At 36.6% G+C, this 17,993-nt stretch overlaps 1 pseudogene; it reads left to right on the top strand.

The window, feature by feature from the left end:
• Positions 1 to 724: 724 nt before the first annotated feature.
• Positions 725 to 17,993, top strand: part of LOC145065446 (pyruvate decarboxylase 1 pseudogene) — a 40,539-nt pseudogene continuing 23,270 nt past the window's right edge.

Here is a 17,993-nt window from a genome sequence, read left to right on the forward strand (position 1 = left end):
TGGCCTCCCACTTTCTTTGGGAGAGATTTAACCACAAAACTTCAAAAAATTTTGTTTCCTAACACCTAAGTTAATGTATTTAGTATCTATTTTATTGGAATATTTAAATAATAGATATATTATTATTATTATTATTATTATTGTTATTATTATTATTATTATTATTTATACATGTATTTTTATATGTATAAAAACCAAGGTTGTAGAAAACGCTTGGCGGTAGCTTCGCAGTGGACTGATGTCAAAGGATTAATCGACTAGGCGGAGATTAACCGTGAACCATTAATTAGTAAAAGATTATTAAATAAAACATTAATCCTAAGAATATAAGTAAACAAATTAACAAATAATAAATATGTAATATATATTATTTTTCTTTTCGTTTTGTAACTATCTTCGTTGAAAAAAACCCACTTGAGATGTGCAATTAAAATTTGATACAAAAGTTTCTCTTAAGCATTACTCAAACATTTGGCATGCTAGTTAACTTATTTCACAACAAACCCAAAACATATGAATAAAATTTACCATTATTTTCTTTCTTTGATATTCCACTGATTAAACTAACAATATATAAGTCTTCTGAAAATAGAAATAAAAAACAAAGTTATTGAATGAATTTAGAACACCTCAATCACCATCACAGGTAAAAGAAGCCATAAAGAAAAGATATGTATCTTAGTGGCGTTTTCGTATTTTCTAATCTAATCTTAAATTTGAATAAATGGACATTGGAGGGCATGTGAAAGCGATGAAGGAAGTTGAAAAAGAGCTTGATAATGCCATCGAAAAGTGGCTAGACGAATATGTTGAAAAAAGAATATATTAATCAGATGGATTTAGAAGCAACCAGTAATGGTAGCCGAACCAAAACTTTGTGTCGCAAAACCCTGCAACAAATTTGTTGAATTAGCATACTCATGTATGTATCCTGTAGCCGTGATGTCATCAGCAAAATGGTTATTTCCAAAAGAGCATCCTCATTTCATTGGAGCATATTGGGGTGCTGTAAGCACAACTTTTTGTGCAGAAATTCAAGAATCAACTGATGCTTACTTATTTGTTGGACATGTATTCAATGACTTTAGCTCTATAGGCTACTCTCTTCTTCTCAAGAAAGAGAAAACCATAATCTTGCAGCTTGTGAAAAATCTAGTATGCTCAAGAATCATATTAAAATGATATTGTTAATTAACATATGATACTAATGAGTCACACTAACAACAACTTGATACAATTGATTATTTATTAGAAATTGATTTTAATAAATATTCAATAAATTATTATAATTAAATTAAAAATTATTTATTTCAAGAAAATAATAATTTCATTATCAAATAAAATTACATAATTCATATGATATGAATTAATAAGTTATGCACAACATTTTGGACTAGATAAATTTTTGTGTCTTTTACTAAAATGTTAATGTTTATATTTTATAAAAGGGAATTTATAAAAATTCATATACTTTATAAACAAGTAAAGCTATTTTTAATAATTTAAAGTGTTGCTTGCTTCTCCTTGTAACGCTCGATTTCCCAAGCTATTTATTTTAAATTATTGGTTGCTTAATATTTCGTTGGGCTTTGAAGTCTTTGGGCTTTTTGTTTTCATTTAGGCTTAAGAGGGGTGTTGTATGCGGGGCGTGCCACCCTATGTACGTTGGGCGTACCAATGGAGGTTGGACGCAGGTGTCATGGACGTACGTGCTACGTATAAAGGAGTACGTGCAGCGTACATGTCCAGACCCAACACCCTAAGTTTAGCGTTTGAGCATTATTTAAAGAACATTATGCCTTAAGGAGTTTCTTTATCAGCCGCCCTCTTGTCACTTATTAGCCTCCACGAAACCCTAACCCTATTGTTGAGTGTTCATGAGCTTGGAAGGTCCCTTGAGTGCCTTTTGTGTGTTTTTGTCCCATTTTCAAGGAAGAGAAGGTTGGAGCAAGGTGGTGGTTCAAGGAAAAACTTGTAGATCCGAGTTGCCTGCTTCATTTCAAGCTTGTGCAAGGTATAAAGTCTTGAACTTGTTACTTCATAGCTTAGATCTTTTTTTTTTTTTTTGGGTTTTGGACTCTTTTGGTCACATTAATGAGATCTTATGAGTTCATACTATTTCTAAAGCTTAGAGTTGCCACTCTTGGTATTATTGTGGTCCTAAAGTCATAAAGTAGCCATCTTTGAAGCCTTAATCCATCCATGCATGAGTATTGGCCATTTTTATGGAAGTAGATTGTTATATTTTGAGTTTGGGCTCATTTGGGAGCATGCAAGTCACCAAGTTGTCAACTTTATGGTTTAAGAGGATGGATATAACTCATATATATGATTGGGACCATGAGACTTAAGTAGTTAAGAACTTATTTGGATGAAGAGATTAATGAGTGAGTACGCTGGCCGTACAAGCCATGCAGCTTGTACGCTCAGCGTACAGCTGAGTACTCCACATGTACTCAGGCAGTGGGCTCGGCATTGCTTTGGGCCTCGGTTTGGGTCATTTCTTGGACTTAGTTGTTGTGGGCCTTAATGGGCCATCTGAAAGTAGTTTTTGGGCCACATGAATGATTGGACTTTTGGGTAAGGCCCGTTGAAGGGGTTTAGGTCCAATTTGGAAAATTGGGCCATGAGTCCTCGCATGATTAGCTAGGAGTGGGCCTTTTATATTGTGGATTGGGCCTTATGGATCAAATTAGGCCAGGGGTAAAATGATCATTTTACCCTAAGTATGAGACATTGGATATTGATTGGAACCCAACTATTGATTACGTGATATTTTCATTCTGATAGCTCGGAGAGTCGTTATGGCAGTAGTTAGGGATTTCTTTATGTGTAATGAGTTGTCTTTCCTATAAATAAGAAGTGAGTGACACTCATTTATGTAATGATCATTTTGGAGAGATTAGTTTTAGAGAGAGAAATAGCAAGAACCATTTGTACTGTTTCTATCAAAAAACTAATGAGAGCTTGAACTAGATTTATTTACTCCATGTTTTCATGATTTGTATGATTATTCACTAGATCTAATCAATTATGCATTTATCATCATAATCAACACCAATTGGTATTAGAGCGGGTGTTCTTCATTTGATCAAAACTGATCCATGATGACATTCTAGATTTGGTGATTTTTCATTTGATTTTTGATCTTCGTGATATAGAGAGTTTGAATTCTAGAAATTTATTTCCTCATTGATTCTACTCATAATTCGATTTTCTTCACTAGAATTCAAGTGATTTTTGCTTTCTCTCTCTAGAAAACCCATTCAAAATCATTTTCTCTCTCTACAAAACTCACGATCTTATCGATTAAACAAAGATGGTGTACTTGGATTATGATTCTTGGGTTGTGATCATTGAAGATGTGAAATACAAAGTCAATGAAAATCAATTCTATGGATTATTGTTGAAAGGAGGCTTGATTTCATGGGTACTATGGTTTCTTATGGAGGTTGAAGGATGATCATGGAAGATTGATGTTTCAATCGCTTTCAAAGATTGATCGTTTACTTCAAATCACTATGAACATGTTATCTTGGAGCGTAAATCAAAAGGAAGGAGAAGAAAGAGATTTGTTTAATATGAAATATATTTCTCTTATTGAAAACCCAAATGATCTTCATGCTCTTAAGTATGTTGAAGTTCAAGACTATGGAGTTCAATGTGATGTTCTTGATGTTCTTGAAGTTCATGACAAGAAGATTCAAACTTATTCTCAAGAAGATGAAATTTTTTTTTGCTTAATTGGAGTTCAAACCGATGATACTTTGTGTTCTTGTGATTCGTTTGAAGGAATGATTCCTTATCGAAAGCTGTAAATCCAAGAAATTCACAAATATAAAACTCCAAAAGATATGATCCAAACTTGTCAAGTTGAAGTTGTGGAAAATGGGTTTGTTCATGAATTCAAATCTTCAAGTTCCAAGAAGATGAGAAAGAAAAAGAAGAAGAAGATTAAACGTAAGAACAAGTGGTTTATTCATAAAAATCGTCAAATGTTGTTGTGAAGCCGAAATCCATGAAACAAGTTTGGGTTCCAAAGCAACAATCTCCAAGTATTGCATTGAATTTGAAGTCAAAACCCAAAAGTATTGATGGTTCTTATGAATATGTTCTTAGATCATTGAAGAACATGAAGAACACGAAGAACGAGTTGTAGAACATGCATCGTGGGTGGTACAATGTTCAAATTCATGATTTTCTTATTCCAACAAAAGAACCAAGATCTTCAAAATTTGATTCGTTTGTTGCAAGTGAAACTCGGATTGTCAAAAAGGTATCTCAAATTCTCAAACGGATTCCAAAACATCCATGATTTCGATTCATATTTTGCGTTTTTCATTTTTGATCAATTTGTCTCATTAGATCAAATTTGTTTCTACCCCACTGAGTGATCCAATTATTTTTGTTTAGATCAAAATTCCAAAAATCAAAATAATTTTCTCAAATTCAAAATTCACTGTTCATCATTTTTTTTAAAGCCCAAACCAATTGAAATTTACTTCACTGATCATTCAACCCATAAATTCGGATCTATTAATCGATCACTGTTTGAGCCCAATTCGAAATTGAATTATCGAACACACTTTTTTTGTCCACTCTTATACATAATGTATTATTGATTTCTCATTCGCCCTTCATTTATTGACTATCGATTCTATATTTTTTAATCAAATCCTCATCATTTTCTAATTGTCGTTAGATCGATTGAAAAGAATAATCAATTTCTTGATTATGCGTCGAAATCAAATGTTAATTGATTTTGATTTGAACGTTGTTGAAGTCTTGGAAGATTCAATGTCGAAAGTCAAAGTCGGGTTATTAACGCATCTGGAATTTACTTGAGATAGGTGTTTAGAGTCAAAACCAGATTTGTAATTGTGAGTCAAATTGTTCCAACCTGAAATTTCAAGCGAATGTAACGAATTTTAGTCGAACCTTGTAACCCGTTATAAGTTAATAAAATATCATCGAAAATAAAATGTTCAAAAAGTTTCAAATGGGTTGTCTAAATGATAGATATCGTTTCAAGGGTTTTAGAAATATAAAGAACACTAAAAACCGAGTTATAATGAAAAAGTTATGACCAATCTAAGATTCGCGGCACAAACCGGCAATGCTGGTAAACGTAAAACGCGAAGTTTCAATACAATAATTTTTAGCCTTAGGTGTCTAAATGATAGTTGTAGATATCATTAAACCGTAAACATACATAAAAAGATCGTCCAAATCTGACTTCGTACGGGGAAGTTATGATTTTTCTTAGTTCCGAAGTGGCAACAGACAGCTAAAAACTCGAAACAGTGATCGAGTGATTTGTGGCCGACACAACCTAAACGAGAATCGAATATCTCGTGAATGGTAGCACAACGGTAAAAAGTCTGACAGAAACGGATATAGGATGAAGAAGTTATGGATTTTAAACAGACTTTTCGTGTCCCGGCCTATTAAAAATATATCATAAATTCAAAATTTGCCAACGAAGTCTAAACGAAAGTTGTAGAGTACATTCTCACCTACACATGCATATAAAGAACGTCAAAAACGGAGCTTACATGCGAAAGTTACGGATTTTACAAGTTCGAGGCACACACACCAAGACGATTTACGCCCAGCATACCTTCGTACGCCCAGCGTACTCGGGTGCTAGGCCTCCGTTCGTCCAAGTCGTTCCGGGTACCATCCAATGCTCCGTCCGAGGATGCGGTAAGCCATGACGCATGCGAACGCCCAGCATAACCGAAGTACGCCCCGCGTAACGAGTACGCCCAACGTACTCCGAAATTACGCCCAACGTAATCCCTCTTTGAGCACCCTATAAATATCATGCGAGGCTGTCCGGGTTTATTTGCTTCCTTAATCATTTCTTTCACCTTGGAACACCTCCAAAAGCCCCTCTAAACCACCCAAAAAGTCCCGATACACCCCTAGTACACGACGCAAGGCCCGACACCCCGAAGTTCCCGAAAGATAAATCAGCTTTTCTAGTCGAAGTTCTGCTCGATTTATTGTCTCAACTTCTTCAAGCCACCACTTCAATCAAGTGAGTTCATACCCCTACAAACACAATTTAAGTACATTTTAAATGCCTTTTAAATACTTTTAAGGGGGGGGGGGGGGAATACAAGTAAACACCCGGTTATTATCGTGTGAAAATATCTATCCTTTGCTATGTATTCTAAATTGTTATTTAATCAATCTTATGTGATTTATAACTAGTATACAAATGGATTTACTACACGTTTAGTTGTTTTACCAAACATATTACTTCAAAGGACTTTCTCAAACGTTTTTACATGTTAAAACTCTTTATCAAACTGTCTTACATACTTTATGTTTCCTTTCAAACGTTGTTACAATCGTGTTTCAAACAAAGGGTTTCTTATACTTCAAATTGTTCTTATCAAACAAACAGCTTTCAAATCATCATTTCTTAGTTATTAAACTTTTCAAAGGTTTTACCAAAACTTCTTCTATAGTTTTATATTATCAAATGCATGCCTATATATGTATAGTTATATAAGAAATGTTTAAAGGACTTAGGACGGCTAGCTCGCTTTATTTCCGTTTCCTCATTGGGATGTGGCCTTAGGACATTGGTTATTCGTCCGAATGTTGTCTAAATATTAGTTAAATATCATGTATACATATATAGACATAAAAGTTCCATCAGTTGGTTCAGTACCTTTGTGTAGCAAATGCATACTTCGATTATACACGTACATTACTAGTAACTATAATAGGTATAGTTAGGAGATACTACTTACTATTCCAAGTACGAGGAATTACACAAGAGTCAGTTCATTCATGATTCTATACTAATACATTACATACTATATGAAATACGAACACATTACATACAATTACAGTACATACAATTACAAGACATACAATTACAGGACATACAATTACAAGACATACAATTACAAGAGATACGTTTACATAGATACGTTTACATGCGTTTCGGGACTTACCATTCCACACCCAAGGTTGTTCGCTACAGTAGGGGAAAATGAACATCGACGGGTGTCTACGGTTGTACTGTTCGGCGAGTTACCACGTCGTGAATATCCTAGTGCAAAAGGATACAATTTTTGTTATTATATTATTTTTTCTTATTACCTTTATTTTGTGATACATACACATAAACGATGAGGTAGACAATAGTTTTATAATAATAATTATTATACAAGGGAAAAACCGTCACATTTACAGTAATGCATACTTTCAAAACAGTCGGGTCTTGGTAGAAGGCTACTTTTTATACTAGTAGGAAATATGAGATTTTCTAGGGTTTTCAAACGTTTACAATTATTTTACAAACATGTTCAATGATACAAATTTTTCTCCATACAATTACAGGTATTTCTTTACAGTTTTACAAATCAAAGTCACATAAATACTTATGAATTCACAAACTTTATTGCTGATACTCGCTTTCAAAATAACTTGTCTTCTTAGGTCACAAATAGGCAGGTACGACGACTAGGTTTTGCGAAGACGGAGCCGTCAAGACTCGTCTTTTATTTTGAATATTCATTATGTTGATTTATACTATGAAAGAACTCACATGTAATTAAAATTATAGTATTAATGCAATGGATGATGTTGTTGCTTGTTTACTACCTTGCATTGTTGTGATACATTGCATGACGTCCTCCGCCCCTGAACGTTTCCACCGTTCTCTGTTTTGGGGTGTGACACAAATGATTTTGCTCAACATTGAGATCGATTTCGAATTTGTGATAAGTGTTGGTCTAAGTAAAAGGTGAAGGTCAAAATTGATTTATTGGGATGATTTTTTGAAACTGTATTCGGAGGGTTGATGATATGAATTCGAAAGGTTGAGTTGATGTTTATTTTCGAGTTGATGTTCGAAAGGTGGAGTTGATTGTGAGTTGATGTTTGAAGTAAGCCTTTACTGATTTCATAGTTAATTGTTTGGATGTCGAATACGATGGAAGTATGCTTGATGTTGAAGGGATTGGAATCGATTGTTTTGATGTTGATAAGTATATACTGTGTTTCGAAGGCTGTGTGATAATCGAAAGTTTGATATTAAGACTAGAATGGAAAAGAAAACGAATTGGGAACAAAATCAGTATGTTGAAATCGAATGGTTGAAAACGGGAATAAACTCATTTGGGGAGGTTTTGATGTCGATGTCCGATTAAAGACATCGACTTACATGATTTTGATTCTGAAGGCTTAGGGTCTGTGAAAAGCGAAGGGGTTGTTACTAGAAATCGAAGTCTTTGGTATCGATGTCAAAGTCTCGGTTCGTTAGTGAAGGATTGTTGTTCGTTAACGAGGGTTTGATGGATTCGTTAACGAGATATTGATGTCGAGTACCTATGGTTGAGTAGTAATGTGATGTCGAGTAGCGAGGGGTTGTTCGTGCTTCGCTAACGAAGACTTGTGATGAAAAGTTTGTGGATTGTGCTTCATTAACGAAGGTTGTGCATTCGTTATCTGATACAGCGAGAATTGAAGAAGAAAACAAAAACTTTCAATTTGGGTCCCTGCACTTTAACGAAGTGACAGTTATCGTCCATATTCAAATTGGTGTAAACAATTTGTGAAGAATGAAGATGTTTCTCATTTAGTCACTGCAGTTTTGAAATATTGCCAAAAAATACCCAACATCAAAACTGGACTAACAATTCTGAGAAATTGAAGAATTTACAGTTTCGCCCCTGTAGTTAATGCGACTTAACACTTTATGCCCAATTTCGCAATTGGGGGAGTGTTTCACATTTTAGAATATTTTTGGCGCAACGTGTCCTTGCAAAATTTTGAAAGTGGCGGTTTTTACCTGGATTTTGGAACTACTTGCAACTCTCACCCAAAAGTCAAAAAATTTCACAAATTTGGAAATTTTCCGTGACTTTTTCATGATTGTCTTTCCATGCAAGTTTTTTGACGTTTCATTTTTGGCGCACATCAAGGGGGAGTCATGTGAAGATTATTCATCGGGCGCTTCTCACCCTTAATGGGTTTCATAATCATTTTTTTATTATAAAAAGAGGGAGAATGAAGAGTGGGTATTCAAAGCTTCGGGAATTCATTTGCGGATTTGAAGACGATGTCATTTTGAGGGGGAGTTTGGTCTTTATCGCGCAAGCTCGTTGGATATTGAAGCCGAGACATCCAATCATAACTTTGAGGAGGAGAATGTTAGGGTGGAAAGTCACACTTGGATGTAGTTAGTGCTTACCCTCTTGTATTGTGTAATGAGTTGTTTTTCCTATAAATAGGAAGTGTGTGACACTCATTTATGTAATGATCATTTTGGATATATTAGTTTTAGAGAGAGAAATAGCAAGATCCATTTGTACTCTTTCTATCAAAAACAAGTGAGAGCTTGAACCAAATTTATTACTCCATGTGTTTATGATTTTTATGATTATTCGCTAGATCTAATCAATTCCGCATTTGTCATCATAGTCGACACCACTACAAAGATGATCCTTAGTGGGTTGAATCTTGTTTATGTTATTCAAAATGTTAACTCTTCCATTGCTAAATCTCTTGTTTTTAAACTAGTTTTTAAATAAAAACCCAAAAATTAATATGAGAGCCACCTTGCAAGTTTGGTTAGTTTTTTTTTGTTTTTGGAAATGTTAGTTTTTAGAGAATATGGATAACTTGGTTTTCTATAAAATCAAGTTCAAACATATTTTCTATGAAAAATTTATAATTTTTATTTTTATGTGACAAAAGTTTCATGCATCTTTTGTCATTTAAAGTTTTCTTAGAAAAACAAAGGTTGTTTGACATGTATGTTGATATTTATGATGTGCATAAACTAGCCAATGACCATTGTGTTTGTTGTGTTGTTGTATTTGGTGTTTTTGTTATAAAAATGATTGTAATAATTTATTTATTCAGATGGTATGTAATAAATCAAATAGGTTAGTTTTCTTGGTTTATTTTTGTAAGTAATATATTAGTTGGTAGGAATAATTTACTTTTACAAAAATGTAACAATAAATGAAGTTGGAGCCATTTTTCGTAGACCACAGAGCAATTTTCGAGATTAGAAGCATGGTGAAAGTTAGTGCCAGTTTTGAAAACTGTCACTAATTCTGTTTCTTAAGGGTTGTTGAACTTTTAGTGACAATTGTTGAAATAATGTTTTCAAGAAGCTTTTTCAATATTTTGCGATTAATAAGTGTTTTCTCAACTGAGAAATTCTACAACAACATTACAAGAAGATTTTTTATCCCTTAAAATGTCCCTTAAGGAATGGACTTGGAATTTTTTGTGTTGACTCAAAAAAAATGTTATTAGTTGGTTATGGTTACGCACACATATTTTTTTATGTACGTTTGTGTTGTTTATTTTACGCAATTATTATGTGTGGTTGATAAATTAGTTTTTCACATACTAAAATAATTTTTTGAAAAAATAAACATCCCATGGAGTTTGGTTTTCATAATTTATAATGTTGAGATAAGATATAACAAGTTATTGTTTTAAAATAAAATATGGTTTTATAAAAATGTTACTAATGTCAACTTTTGAAATACTCAATGATAAGTTTTAAAATGGTGATTTTTGTAACTTCTAAAAACTCCAAATATATAAGTAATAAAGTGAATTTTTATTAAAGATATAAATGGTTCAAATGCAGTCAAACTTAATACCAGTTATTAAAATTGAATTGCATCAAACTATATAAAAACTAGTTTTTTTTATATAGAACCTTTAAAAGTGATTTTCTTTTTGAAAATTGACACCATGGTTTATTATATGCATGTAATAACCATGATATCATATGTTTTTAAAACTAGAATTATAAAACCTATAAAAGACCCTTTTACAAACCTCAAATCTATGTAATCCGTTTTGAAGAACACGCGCACATCTGTTGTATACACTAGTGGGATAAAGGTCACCTAACCACTTAGTGTCATCTTTTGATGGCCTGGGTGTCTTCGCGATTTCTATAACCAAGTTATAGGCTGATTACACAAGTTCGTCAAATTGGATGATTTGATCGGAAATCTTTTGTGATAAAGGATACCTAAGCAAGAGAGTTCGAAGGCATAGATGAGATCAAACATGTCTAATTAAATTTGTTATTAGCGATCCCATAAACCTAGGAATTATATAGTAAGATATAACTGATAATCGATATCTATCGGGTTGAATTCAAATGTATGGGTTAAAGGATACCTAGCCATTTATTTGTTTTGCAACTTGAATCCTAGACTTTGATAATTAATATTTTTTGAAACTAAAAGAGGATTAATTATTAAAGATTTTAAATATTAAAAATACTAAATGAATTTTGTTAAAATTTTGTAGTTAAATAACCCATTCTCATTACCATGAAATTGTCATTTTCTTTAATGACTTAATGAAACAATAACATTCAATAGATACAACTTCAATGAATGGGTTCATGTCTTAAGAGACAATCTCATGAGAACTATGAAATTGTATATACTTAAAGGTCCTAGTCCTAAACTATTTTTCTTGAGCAATGAACCAGAGCATGATACCTAGTAAAGGCATCACTGTGATGCTAAAGATGTTTCTAACATCAAACTAGGAACAATACAAGGCCCAAAGGAATCACATTTTGTGATGTAGGAGGCCCATGTTTTATGGGCCGAACACCTTTAAGCCCAAGAAATCCAATAAGGCCCACATAGATGGATCTTGTTTCTTTTGTTGAAAAATTAGAAACTAGAAGAGGATCTACTCCTCTTATTTGGAAAGGAAGTCTGGAAGAGACTAGTACTTCATGTATCTACTAGGTAGAACTTATACATTTCATATAAAACTTAGGTGCTTGGTACTTAACTGTTAATCTCATATTTGTAAATGGCTTGCAGATATTTATAGAAGAGCAACCAGCTTAGCACAATCAAGTTGGAACTATAGTTTATAAGTTTAGTCTACTAATTATGCTAGTAACATAATCGACTTGTATTATGAAATAATTTTTGTTTAACAATGTATGTTTTTAATCTAGCTTGCCTAAATATATGCAACGTCCCGAAAATAGTAAGATTTTTTTTTTTTGATTTTAAAGTCTATCAAATCATTCATTAATTGTTTAAAAATAACCACCAAGTCATAATATTCAAAACATCAGACTACAATTATTCAAAATGTGGAAATCATAAGGGGAGGATGATGTGTCATCATGTCAGGCTCTTCCCTTTCGATACAGAAGTACCTGAAACCATAAACATAGACTGTAAGCACAAAGCATAGTGAGTTCCTCAAAATACCACATACCAAAACATACAAGTGTCATGGGCTACCCCTATGGTCTTTCCTTGCAATGCTGAGGCCAAATCCCGGTCTCACATACAAGTGCCATAGGCTACCCCCATGGTCTTTCCTTGCAATGCCGAGGGCCAAATCCTGGTCTTACATACAAGTGCCAAGGGTCAGATCCTAGTGTTTCATGCAAGTATCATAGACACAACTAGCATTCTACATAACAAGTAATGAGCCGACATTGGTGCCTTGGACCCGTGGATCTAGTGAGAAAACTCACCTCACGAATAGATAAGCAAACTGAATAGGACGCCGCTCCAATATCAACTCTACCATTCACCTTAATGAATTCAATGACACAATCTCATCATACAGGTCAAAATACCTAAAATACCCCTAGTTCAAACCCTAGTAAAAATATAGGCCAAAGTCAACTGAGTCAACGGATTTGACTCAGTGAGTATGTTGGGCGTATAGAAAATGATCACGGGGTGTAATACTTGGCTAACCAGAACCGGGAAGCTGACCACATACGGGCATCGTTTCACTTGGTATGCCCAACGTACGTGGGTACTCTCAACATTATCCATTAAGTGCTTAATCCTTAAGCACTTATGTCCAAAATCCACATCTAGACCCTAAAAGCTGATCTTAACCATAAAGTTTCCAACTTTATGGTTTTGCATGGCTATTGAGACCTTTATAACAAAAAGCCTAACTTCTTGACCCATTAAGACAACTTAGACCATACATGGAAAGAAACCAATGTCCAAGATCACATTTTTATGCCATAACACACCCTAAAACATCTGAAAGGACAAATCAAACGTCTTGGAGTATTCCATACTCATAAAGATCAAGATTGGGAAAAAATTGTGCCAACTTTAAGCTAAAACTAGATCCAAATGAGATAATCATAAAGGTTGTAGATTTATACCTCCAAAGGAAGCACAATAGGAAGTAGATGTTGGATCCAAGGCCATAAGTGATATAGCACAACCTCAAGGTTATTCCTTATTCTCGAAGAGCTCCAAAATGACACCAAAAGGCTCTTAAAGCTTCATAAGGCACTTATATACTTTAAAGTTTTGAAATGAGGAAAAGGGACGAAGATATGAGGGTGCATGCGGTTATAAAGGTGCTTAAATAGGGTCCAAACCCTAAAACTTAGGGTTTGCACCCTAGCTACGTACGCCCAACGTATACACATGAGTCCAAAAATTCTGGAAATGCAATTGGCGGCCAATCTTGCAAACAAATAATAACTCAAGGGAAAAAGTGAAAACCTGAAAAAAATTAGATGTTACAACTCTCCCCCACTTGAACTAGACTTTTCCCCTAAAGTCTGCTACTAAGAATAATTCATGGTAGTGCTCTCGCAGTTTCTCCTCAGGCTCCCATGTCTTCTGATCCATGATCGCCACCGGTCTCTCCACATAATTCAGGTGATCGTCAACCTAAATAACATCCAGAAGAACCACTGCGACTCATTGTCCACACACTTCCGAAGGTAAGACACCTGAAATGTGTTGTGGATCTTGCTGATCTCATCAAGCAAATCCATCCGATATGTAACCTTGCCAACCTGGGCGGATATCCTGAAAGGACCTATGAATATGGGGACCAACTTACCCCTCTTCCGAAATCGGATGACACCTTTAGATGACATTTTCAGAAGCACTGAATCTCCTACCTGAAACTCAAGGTCTGACTCGCAACCTGCCGCCCACTTAGTAAATCAACTCAGTGGTCTTGAGAACAACCTCAGTACTCCCGATAACCCGATGCCTGACCTCCTCCCAGCAAATCGGGGTCCTACACCTCCTTTCGTATAACGTCTCAAATGGTGGTCAATCAATGTTAACATGATAACTATTATTGTAGGAGAACTCATCAAGTGGAAGGTAAGTATCCCAACTCCCTCCAAAATTAAGTACACACGCCCGGAGCATATCTTCGAGTGTCTGAATCGTCCGCTTGCTTTGGTCATCATTCGGGGGGTGGTATTATGTACTAAAAGGCAGCTAAGTACCCAACTCCTCATGAAACAAACATCCATGGTCCGAAACCAATGAAAATGGCACCCCGTGCCAAATTACCACCTCGTGAATGTAGATGTCAGCTAAATTCTCAGTGGATATGCTCCTAATAGTCGTTATGAAGTGCGCACACTTGGTCAATCTATCAACAATGAACTAGATAGAATCAACACCATGTGTCATCCTTGGCAATTTTGTGATGAAATCCATGGTGATCTCTTCCTACTTCCACATGGGAATGGTTAAGGGTTTCATCTTTCTGTGGGGTCTCTGATGCTCGACCTTGACTTTCCTGCAAGTCAACCACCACTCAATAAACCAAGACATCTCCCTTTTCATATAGGACCACAATTACATCATCCTCAGATCCCTATACATCTTCGTTGGATAGAAAACTTTGACTTATAAGCCTCCTCCAGAACTATCTGTCTCACCCACTTGCTATCAGAACCGAAAATCTACCATACTAAGTAAACAACCCTTGATTGTCTTTGAAAAATAAGGGAATTTGTCCGTTAATCCATTCGACCTTCCAATTCTCGTTTTTCAATCCCTTCACTTGGGCTTTCTTTATCAAATCCATCAAAGGTAAAGGGACAACCATCCTCAAACAGATATCCATGATAAGGGAACCATGGCCCTTCGACTTGAAGCATCGGCCACCACATTTGTAGCACCGTAAATTTAAAACAATTTTTCGCATTTTATAAAAACATAATTCATTTATTATTCATAAAAACATCATTGTTTGAAACTCAAATTCATATCATAAAACAATCTCAAGATCTCATAACATAAAATCCCGTGTGTGTACTAATCAGGCCGGCGCCTTCCCGCGATCCTCACTAGTACCTGAAACAAATAACACCAAACACTGTAAGCACAAAGCTTAGTGAGTTCCCCAAAATACCATATATATATATATATATATATATATATATATATATATATATATATATATATATATATATCACACATATTAGCCACTCGAGGCTATAACTCTTTGGGTCCGTGCACCCAACTCTATGAACCCTTAGGCTCTATCTCTGTGAACCTTCCGGATCTAACTCTGTAGCATGCACAGCATAAATCACATAGAATAATGGAGTGCAACACATAACACATATATAGCATACAACACTGTATCACATAACTCTAATTACCTACTCAAGGTAAAGTATAGTGAGAAGACTCACCTCGCGTATCTCAGTAACTCGTAAATCCTTGAAATCACTAGTGCTCGATCTCCCAAGCTATAGTCCTCCTATAACACAAATACATCTATAATTAACACTTTCCCAACTAGGGTTGACTAACTCTATCAAGTCAATATCGGTCAACTCTGGTCAACGGTCAACGGTCAACCCAACTCGCCGAGTCTGGCGTGGACTCGCCGAGTCCCTACGGGGACCCGATTCCTCTGAATCCCCTTTCGACTCAATGAGTCACTCACCCAACTCGGTTACTCAACCTCTGGTTCGAAAACACGGAACAACTCACTCCAACTCGTCGAGTCTGCCAATGGACTCGATGAGTGCATTCCATGCACAACTCCAAACGACCTTCTGAGGTCAGATCTGTTCCACTAACTCATAGATCCAGTCTTTCCAAGCTTATTTATCACGTAAAGTTTATGTCTTGGTGCTCATATCACACTTATTGACTCATAAATGGTGTTTTAACCTCAAACACAAAGATCCCAAACCAAAACCTCCATAGACTCATATAAAGCTTGGACAAAGAGGCACTCTGGACCTCCATGGGTCCACATCCAGAACCTAACTCGCTTAAGGGACCATGGGAGCACTAGATCTAGTCACAAAAGGGCTCAATAAGCCCTAAATCAACATGAACATCACCTCAACAGAAAATGGTTCGAAAACAATACCTCAAACGTGATGTTCTGGACCTCAGATCTTCAGGAAGTTAACCCTCTTGCTTCCTCTTGGCTATAGCTTCCTTTCCCTTGCTAGACAACACCACCAAGGTCGACAATGGCTCCTTCTCTCACTCCAAACACTCAAGCTCACTAGGGTTTCGCTTTGGGGGCTGGTGAGCACAAATGACGGCCATAAGGCCCTTTAAATAGGTCCCAAACCCAAGAAATTAGGGTTTCATTAAACAGCGCGAACTCGCCGAGTCCACCAATGCGACTCGTCGAGTCCAGTCATTAATCCGGGTGAGAAATCGTGTCTCTACTCGGCGAGTCTACGCACCAACTCGCCGAGTCCTTCCACAAAACTCGAAATATAATGAATAAATATAATAACTGAAATTCCGGATGTTACAATTCTCCCCCACTTGAATCTGACTTCGCCCTCGAAGTATCATCCCTGAAATAGCTCTGGATGCTGCTCCTGCATCTCGCGCTCTGGCTCCCAGGTCAAGTTGGATCCTTTCCGATGTTGCCACTAAACCTGTACCAGAGGCACCTCCTTGTTCCTTAGAACCTTGATCTTCCGATCCACAATCGCAACTGGTCTCTCCACGTAGTTCAGGCTCGCATCCACCTGAATGTCCTCTAACGGTACTACCGCCGACTCGTCGGCTATACACTTCCTCAACTGAGACACGTGGAAGGTATTATGAATCCGCTCCAACTCTGCAGGTAGCTCCAAGCAATACACTACCCTGCCCACCCTCGCGATCACCTTGAACGGCCCAATATACTGGGGCCCTAGCTTGCCCCTCTTCCTGAATCGAATCACTCCTTTCCAAGGAGATACCTTCAGGAGAACATAATCACCAACCTGGAACTCAAGCTCGGATCGTCGTCTATCCGCATAACTCTTCTGGCGGCTCTGAGCGGTCAACAATGTCTGCCTGACCCGTTGTATCTGCTCTGTCGTCTGAAGCACAATCTCTGTGCTACCCATCACTCGTTGCCCTACCTCTCCCTAACAAATGGGAGTCCAACACCTCCTCCCATACAACAGCTCAAAAGGCGGCATACCAATGCTCGAATGATGGCTGTTATTGTAGGAGAACTCTGCTAAAGGCAAATACGTGTCCCGACTTCCGCCAAAATCCAACACGCATGCTCGGAGCATGTCCTCGAGCGTCTGAATCATCCGCTCGCTCTGACCGTCAGTCTGTGGGTGGTATGCGGTACTAAAATGCAGCCTCGTACCCAACTCCTCATGGAATTTTTTCCAAAATATGGAAGTGAAACGCACATCTCGATCCGACACAATCGAGATTGGCACCCCATGCCGCGATACCACCTCTCTCACATATACCTCTGCTAACTTTTCCGCAAAAGAACTCTCACTAATGGCGAGAAAGTGAGCGCTCTTTGTCAAACGGTCTACTATCACCCAAATCACATCGACATCCCTCGCCGTTCTCGGCAATTTGGTGATAAAATCCATGGATATTTGCTCCCATTTCCATTCTGGGACTTCCAGTGGCTACAACTTACCATGCGGTCTCTGATGTTTGGCCTTAACCCTACGACAGGTTAGGCACCTCTCAACAAACCACACTACATCTCTCTTCATACAGGGCCACCAATACTCCCTTTTAAGATCCAGAAACATCTTAGTGGACCCGGTATGGATCGAGAATCTCGATGTATGCGCCTCCTCCATCAAGATGGTACGCGTTCCTCCAACAAACGGTACCCAAATCCGACCCTGGAGGTCATAAGCCCTCTACTATCGGTTACGAACTCTGATACCTGACCGATAACTCGTTCTCTCTTACGGTTCTCCG

Source organism: Lactuca serriola, chromosome 1 (assembly GCF_051521515.1).
Source record: "Lactuca serriola cultivar US96UC23 chromosome 1, Lser_US96UC23_V15, whole genome shotgun sequence".
NCBI classification, from domain to species: domain Eukaryota; kingdom Viridiplantae; phylum Streptophyta; class Magnoliopsida; order Asterales; family Asteraceae; genus Lactuca; species Lactuca serriola.